The sequence below is a fragment of the Alosa pseudoharengus genome, unplaced genomic scaffold, assembly GCF_046254945.1.
Source record: "Alosa pseudoharengus isolate Yale_2024_CS ecotype anadromous, Long Island Sound unplaced genomic scaffold, YU_APseudo_1.1 YU_APseudo_1.1_scf_8, whole genome shotgun sequence".
NCBI classification, from domain to species: domain Eukaryota; kingdom Metazoa; phylum Chordata; class Actinopteri; order Clupeiformes; family Clupeidae; genus Alosa; species Alosa pseudoharengus.
In genome coordinates this window covers 25,516,095-25,524,376 of record NW_027468870.1, presented here as the reverse complement: position 1 = coordinate 25,524,376, position 8,282 = coordinate 25,516,095, and positions in this window count along the sequence as shown.

The window sequence follows — 8,282 nt, the reverse complement described above, 5'->3', positions numbered from 1 at the left end:
ATGAGCGTGTAATGTGTTTGGTTTGACACACTGCATAATTGCCACTGTTCCTACTGACAGTAAGACTCTGGAGCTCATGTTAAAACGCTTGCTTGGGTACCAATGCAGATCCCCATACTGCTGCTGGCTCTGGAGATAATCAGATTCAGATTTCAGATTTCATTTTATTAGTTTGACGTTAGACATTAGAAAAACGTAACGTTTTTACAGTCCTGAATTTAGTCAAACAACAAAGTAAAACTCATAAATAAGGGCATATATAAAACAAGCTACAATTATCAAGAGGACAAGTTCTGGATGTGTCTAAGGGTTAAGCATGGGACGAGGGGACTGGAACGTCCAGTTGTACTGTGGTGATTGGCGTATTACTGTAACATTAAAAAAAGGATGATGGGTGGCCCTGTTACAGTATTAGTACACAGTGTCTGGTGTCTGACCGTAATGATGCCAACAGAATGGAAAAAAAGAAGCCCAGCCCAGCCCAGGTAGAGTGTATATTCGCATGTGTTTTTGTGGTGCAGAGTTTGCATATGAGACAGATGAAAATCCCTCTCACTCTCTCTTTATACTTCATCATCTCTCTGTCCTCATCCCTCCATCCCTCCCTTCCTCCCTCCCTACACTCCAACCATCTTTGTTACCATGGTTTGCCACAAGATGCAAAATGTCAGATGATTCATATAGCGTGCAACTCTGAGTTCAAACTAGCGCAGGAGCCACAGAGTGGAATGCCTTGATGAGAACTGGTGAAAGAAATTACCATGCGATTGATATTCCCTCCCCCTCTCCTCCCCTGAGAGTAAGCCACCACGCGTGAGTGAGAGTAAGCCACCACTTTTCACTGTGTGTTCAGGGTAAATATTCAGCCCCAAAAAACTGAATCAACACACAGCTGCTGCTTTTGCTGCAGTTGCAAGACCCTGATGATTTCGGAGAGAATCTTCTGGAAGGCCAAGATGCTTCTTCAGAGAATGTTCTGGAGAGAGGGAGACTTCCGTTTGTGAGTGTGTGGTGCGGGCGGTGAGGAAGAGACACATGGTGAAGCAGGAGCATGCTTGGGATGCCGTGTGCTGGGAGCCAGTGGGGCACGCTGTCCCAGACCCAATTCAGTGGCACTAAAAATACCCATGCTCCTTTTGAAGGGTCCCCAGCACCTGAGACAGACACACGCACACACACACACGCATGCGCGCGCACACACGCACACACACACACACACACACACACACACACACACACACACACACACAAATAACACACAGTCACACAAACGTGGCACACATACATAGACACTCACACACATGTGCTTGCACACCCATGTGTAACACATACGCATACACACAGCTGCCGACAACTCTTCTCTGGCTGAAGCGACCCTATCTGTCATCCTCCCTTTCTCTCGCGCTCTCCCTCTCTGTATGGAGAACCGATCTATCCTCCCTGTCTATTTCTCCGAGTCTCTCTTTTCTTTCTTTCATCCCCTCTTCTTTGAGCCTCTCTTTATTCTCTCTGCTTGTGGATGCTCTCCCCGATTTCAACGGATATTACTGAAGATCGAGACTTTGATTAAGAATGATTTGAGTGTGTGTGTGTGTGTGTGTGTGTGTGTGTGTGTGTGTGTGTGTGTGTGTGTGTGTGTGTGTGTGAGTGTGTGTGTGTGTGTGTTTGTGTATGTGCGTGTGTGTGTGCGTGTGTGTTGTAGAGAGGGAGAGAGAATGTTTGTTTTGTATAGGTGTTTGTGTGTCCTTATGTTTGTGTGAGCAAGCGTAGGGTGTACATCACCATGTACGTAACTCTAGCACGCAGAGTTGTGAGCTCTGAGTGTACTGTGGGTCAGGCAGCCATGAGAGGTGACGGCTGAAATATCAGAGAGCAGTGTGTAGGGTGTAGCGTTTCACACCAGGGGCTCCGCCCAGATACAGCTGCTGGCTCCCGCGGGGTTATGGGAAATGTGCTGAGGTTATGGGAAGACCAGCTGAGAACTGTGGGAAGAAAAGAAGCAGAGGAATGAAGTTTGTCATCCTCTGCAGGCCCAAAAATGACCTCATTCTTTAGGTACCACGTCTGATTTTACACGAAAGGCCAGGAATCGAGTCCAACTCACGCTTCTCACAGACACGGCCTCAGGGGACACCAGGGTAAAAAACAAACCCTGCACAGCTGGCATGTTTCACTGCACTCTGAAGAATACATTTGATGTATGAGCCTCTTTTTGAGTTCATGGTCTTGAGAACCAATTTGATCGATCTAAAAGGGAAATTACTTTAACAATGTTTTATTCATGTTTGATTCCGAGTTTTTACATTTTCCAGATAGGCCGGGCGGGTATTAACGTTTTTCATGTGACGTATTCTAGGTTCTATAGCTTTGTTTACATCCAGCTGGTAGGCAAGGGACAAGTTGAACCCATTGAACATCGTTGTCTGCAGCTGCCTCTCAGTAGGCTACATCTCTGTATTTCAGCATCATTTCAGCCATCAATAAAGGTGATGATGAAACGTTATCCCATTGTTCAATATTTGATAGCCTGTCACAGGAACGTTGTTTCGCTAAAATCGCCCTGATTTGGTGCATTGATCTGTATCGATAACATTATGGGAGAACCTTCTGTTTTCATTTATTAGCATTTGTTGTGATTATATAATCAAATGACACTCATAATAACTTGAAATAGAAGGACAGAAGATTGATGTCCACAAGCACGAATTTCACGAGACAAATTAGAACAAACTGTTCCGGTAAAAATAATCTTGCCATGTTTAAAATGCTGCACTTTTTCCCTTCATAGCCTATCTCTGGCAATTCATTTTTGGATGACTGTAGATAGTTGTATTTTAGCCTACGTCTTTGTAGACAGTAGGCTACACCATTAGGCTATCTTGAGAATAAAAGACTTCACAGCTGCTAACGATCATCATCCACAACCACGAGGATAGGTAGGCTAAACGGTCGTTCGTCGCCTTTTTGCTTCTTATTGTAAAACCAACTGTTAGGGCCTACACAAGTGCTCGGCATCCCGGTCAATATTTGATATTAAAATTTCAATTTTGAAGCTATTTGTAACTATGTGTAGCCTATGCAACCCGACTGTTGTAGGCTTGCCTACCACTCTCTGCAGTGCCTTGCCTACCATTCTTGCCTACCACTCTAGTTGTAAACAAACGGTCACATGACATTATGACGTAGGTGCAAAACCTTAATAGATATGCCTGTCGGAAAACAAATTCCGTAATCTTCTGATGATCATTCATGCTCATTTGTTATCTGTTTATCTCTGCGTCGTCCGTGAGAACAAATTCCTGGACGATGGACTTGTTTGGAGTGAATGTGTGAGACTGATGTTGTGTGATATTAATAAGATGTGCTTGTTGCGATGGTGGCGTGAACACACACAGAGGTCTAGTGGGTCCTGGGTGAGTTTGGAGAGCCTCTCCTGACTTGGCATCTGAGGTGGCGGCGGCGGGGGGAGCTTTTGTATCTGGAACCGATGGCAGATGCGCTGCGGAACTAAACTCCTGAGATTCTTTGAAGGTCACTTCCCCAAAAATAGACATGTATTGACTCGGTCGGGCCCTTCATGCGCATCAACAGAAACGCTTGCACACACACCTTAACACACACACACACACACCTTGACACATTCACACACACACACACACACACACACACACACACACACACACACACACACACGCACACACAGATGCACACTGTGTGTGTCACAGTGGCCAAACACAATGACCCAACTTTAAAGATCATAGAGATGAAGCTGTCTCACTTCAGTGGCCTGACAGGTATTAGGCAGTAAAGAGCAGCAAGGGACTGCTGCTTGGTATGGGAAAACAGTGGTGTTAGTATCCTCTGAAAGGCCAAGATACTGCAGTACTATAATTGGGTTAGTTCTTCTGATAAGTAAACCACCGGATTAGAAATAAGTTAGAGAGAGGAACAGAAAGCACCTCCTTCACACTAAATCCTTAAATGACACTTTTATAATGGAGAACCTAGTGTAATAGGATGAAACCTTAGGCCTAACGACCTCTCCTAATGGCCCACATAGTTTGTCAGTCTCCAGGGAACAGAGGCAGTGATTATAGTGAGTGCTCTGTTGTGTTTAACAGCCCAACACTGAGACAGCAGGTGGTGGTGGTGATAGGTTGTCATGCTTTCCATTTGTACAAAGGGCTCTTCTTACGAGTAGTAAGATGACCGAAAAAACAAGATGTTACACAAAATTACGCGATGGCACGCCCCCCCTAAAGTCGTCTGGCGAGAAGCGATCTTGTACAAATCAATGGAGCCCCCAGTTCACGGCGAGTTTTGACGACTTCAAAGTTACTTAATTTCACAAGTTACGAGTTGTCACAAGCAGTCACCACGTACAAATGGAACGCACGATTAGTGGTGGTGATAGTGGTGATGGTGTTAATGTTGGTGGTGGTGCTGGTGATGGTGGTGGTAGTTTGTGGTTATGGTGTTAGTGGTGGTGGTGGTGATGGTGTTAGTGATAGTGATGGTGGTCGGGAGCTTTGTGAAGTGATGGAAGGCTCCCTCCTGTGTCATGCTGCTATATGTGTTAGCCTACTCTCTAATGGGCATGACAGCTGGCACAGAGATCGTTCTTGTGGGCCCTGTAGTGAAGTATGCAGGTGATAAATTAGACCTGATGCCAGTCACACAAATACCCCCACCCCCTACAGAAATACCCCACATATCTCCTCACGGAAATAGCTAGCCTCTTCACCGCTCACAGAATTACCACCAGACCTTCCCAAAAATGTGACCACCCCCACCATACCCCACCTCTCCCCTAGTGCCCTGGACCTGCCACAAAAATACCCAGCATGCACTCCACCACACAAAAATACACCCCATCACACCCCCACAAACATATAAACAAACTGACCAACACCCCCCCCCCCTCACACCCCCACACACATATAAACAAACTGACCAACACCCCCCCTCCCACACACACATATAAACAAACTGACAAACCCCCCCTCCCCCACACACATATAAACAAACTGACCAACACCCCCCCCCCCCAAACACACACATATAAACACACTGACCAACACCGTCCAACCCCGCCCCACCCTAACACACACTCACCCTGCAGACCATGTTTCAGTGCAGTCAGTGGAGTGAAGCAGAAGTGCTAGAATATTTTGCTTGTTCCTGCTTTGCCTCCAGCCAGCCTCATTTCTGTCCCCTTCAGTCCACCTTCTAGTAGGGAATTTAGTAGCGCCAGGTGCTTGACACAAATTACTGAAACCAGACCCCCCCCCCCCCATCTCTGTTGCTGAATGTCCTCCCGCACAGATATCCTCTGTGGGAGTACCTCTGAGTGACTGAGATTTGATGATACTCTGCATCTAGGCAGAGAGAAGTTGCTCTGTGCTTTTAGGAGGAGCATTAAAAATATATTAGAAATATTTTTCCATCACAAAGGACTGTATATTACAGCAGGCATAATGAGGAATGGGGGTGGATCGCTGGGGGAGTTGTTATGAGGAGCAACGCATCATTAAACCCCATGGCTACATTATCATCAAGTTGTTTTCACAAAACATTAGGGCTCACAGATACTTGCAATTACCCTGCTGCCTGGTGTGTCTTTTGCCACAGACCAAATGGGGTGGAGATGCGGCAGGATGGAGCCTTGGTTATGGGGTTGGGGATGGGGGTGAGGATGGAGGAAGTGTGTGTGTGTGTGTGTGTGTGTGTGTGTGTGTGTGTGTGAGAGAGAGTGAGAGATGGTGGGGTAAAACAAACAGATGAGGAAATTAGTGCTTTTCAGAGAGGAAATAGTGCCATGACTGCAAAAGAGGTTAGGAACACATACCTATAATGATGCCTTATGAATAATGAACAATACATATTTCACCAATTGTATCACTGAAACATTCCAGAGAAACGTTCAATTTTGTTCAAACGTTCAATTGCTTTCAATTTTATTTTCAATGACATTTTGACATACATCAATGCTAGTATGTGGCATTACATTTGAAACATCACCTACCCCTGGTCTGAGGAATTATTCCTGTAGGTCACAGATCAGGATTAGGGTCAGAGGTCAAGGGTCAAGGGTAAAAGGTTAGAGGTGAGGGTTTTGGAATAACACTCTTGCAAAAGCCTTTCAATGTTGTGACACTCTCAAGTAGTTGACCCTTTAGTAGTTGGCCAAAATGAAATACATACCACTGTGGAATTTCAACAGCAAAAAAAGTGTTGTATTGAAGCATATCAACTACATGCCTTGATCCATGCTTGAACCAATGGCATAGTTATTTACCTATATTATTATATGGCTACAATATTGTAGTCTCGAGCAATTTCAATGTATTGCTCTAAGAAGTTGTGTGTGCTGTTTTTAATTCACAGTAAGGAGTTGTGTGTGCCATTTCTAATTCACAGTAAGGAGTTGTGTGTGCCATTTCTAATACACAGTAAGAAGTTGTGTGTGCCATTTCTAATACACAGTAAGAAGTTGTGTGTGCTGTTCCTCATTTAAAGTAAGGAGTTGTGTGTGCTGTTCCTCAGTAAGGTAAGGTCTACTGCACTGTATTTCCAGTAAGGAATGTTGTGTGCTGTGTATTGTCTTTATTGGGTCTGACAGGTGAGTAGTTACAGTAGGAATTGATTACAGGTTCATTCACAACAGGGGATAAACCAAATGATGACTAATATTACTGCTCATTTAGATAATACGTGTGTGTGTGTGTGTGTGTGTGCTTTAATGTCTCATGCTTGATTTTGTGATTACTACTGTCGCAAGACGCTTAATACTGTGCTATATTTTAGACCCATCAAGGGTGTGACACTGTCTATGTGTGTGTGAGTGTGTGTCTGTCTACTTAGCTGCTCATCCCTTGTCCTCTCCTCCAAGAGCGGGTAATAAGACCTGATATAAAATGGGAGAGCTATGTGATTGTATTGGAGATAGCCTGTCTAATATGCCAGTGGACACTTCGTTCTCTCAGGGGAAATGAGGCTGCGGGCAGTGGAGCTTATGAACACTGCCGAGGTTGTAGGCAGAAGAATGTCTTCATGGCCAACGTCTTTTTTCTCAATTCCTTTACTCTTTTCTTCCTTTTTTGAATAGGAATATATAAATATGTGTGTGTGTGTGTGTGCGTATGTGTGTGTGTCTGTATATGTTCATTTTAACTCAACCCCTAGCAGTCCTGGAATTGAAAACAACTGGAATGAGCCAAGAAGAAAGAAACTGAGGCAAGGGGAAAAATGCATTCCATAATCCCACTAAAAGCCACATGCATCTGCAATGAATACATACATATACAGTTTCTCCAGTCTCCAAGGAACATAAACCCACACTTACTCACATAAAACCAAACACACACACACACACACACACACACACACACATTTGGAAATACTGAACCCTCCGACAGACAAAATCAACACACACAGACACACACACACACACACACACAAGCATCCTTCTATGCACGTCAGTGGCTGCAAAAATTGCTGCTGTCCTGCCGAAGATGCATACAGTTGTGTTTACTGCCCGAGGCCCATCCTCTCCTCTCCCATCCCCTCCCCTCCTCTCCAGACCAAACCGTGGGCTCTGCTGGGGAGTGACGGGTCGGCAGGCTGGTGGGTGTCGGCGGCAGCAGATCAGAGGCCGCGCTGAGTGCGGCTAATTAACGGGAGCCTGATGAAACTGGGGCTGGGTGACAGGGTGGAAAAGGTGCAGCCTTCTGCCAGCGCAGTCTGACTCAATTCTGTGAATGAAAAGTGAAATGTGTCTCCTCTCTCTTTCTCTTTATTCACTTTCTTTCTATGCTTGCACTCTTTCACACAGTCCTATGCTTGCTCTCGCAAACACATCTGTCTTTTTCCTCTTTCATTCACTCATCTCTCTTCATCTCTCCCTGTCATTCTGTCTGTCCCTTTCTTTCCCTCACCAGAAGTTTCTCACCTGATGCCCAAAGCAGAACTCATACTTTTGTGTCTGCTCAAGAGGGTGTGAAGACGTTGCCTCCTCCTTCAAGGGTAGAATCTGTGATTCTAATGAATGGTTGTTGATTTCTTTCTTCAGGTTTTCTTCAGGTTGACCAATTAAATAACATCCCTCCCTTCCATAATCCTGATGCAATGTCTTGATTGGCTGGAATAGTGCATGACTTGTGTGTGTGTCACATTATATGTTTACCATTTACCGAGCCAGGACTAAGCTCTAACTCCAGAGGCCTTGTCCACTGAAGGGACAGCTAGAAAGGAGCCGTATTGAATTTGATTCAGATTGTATC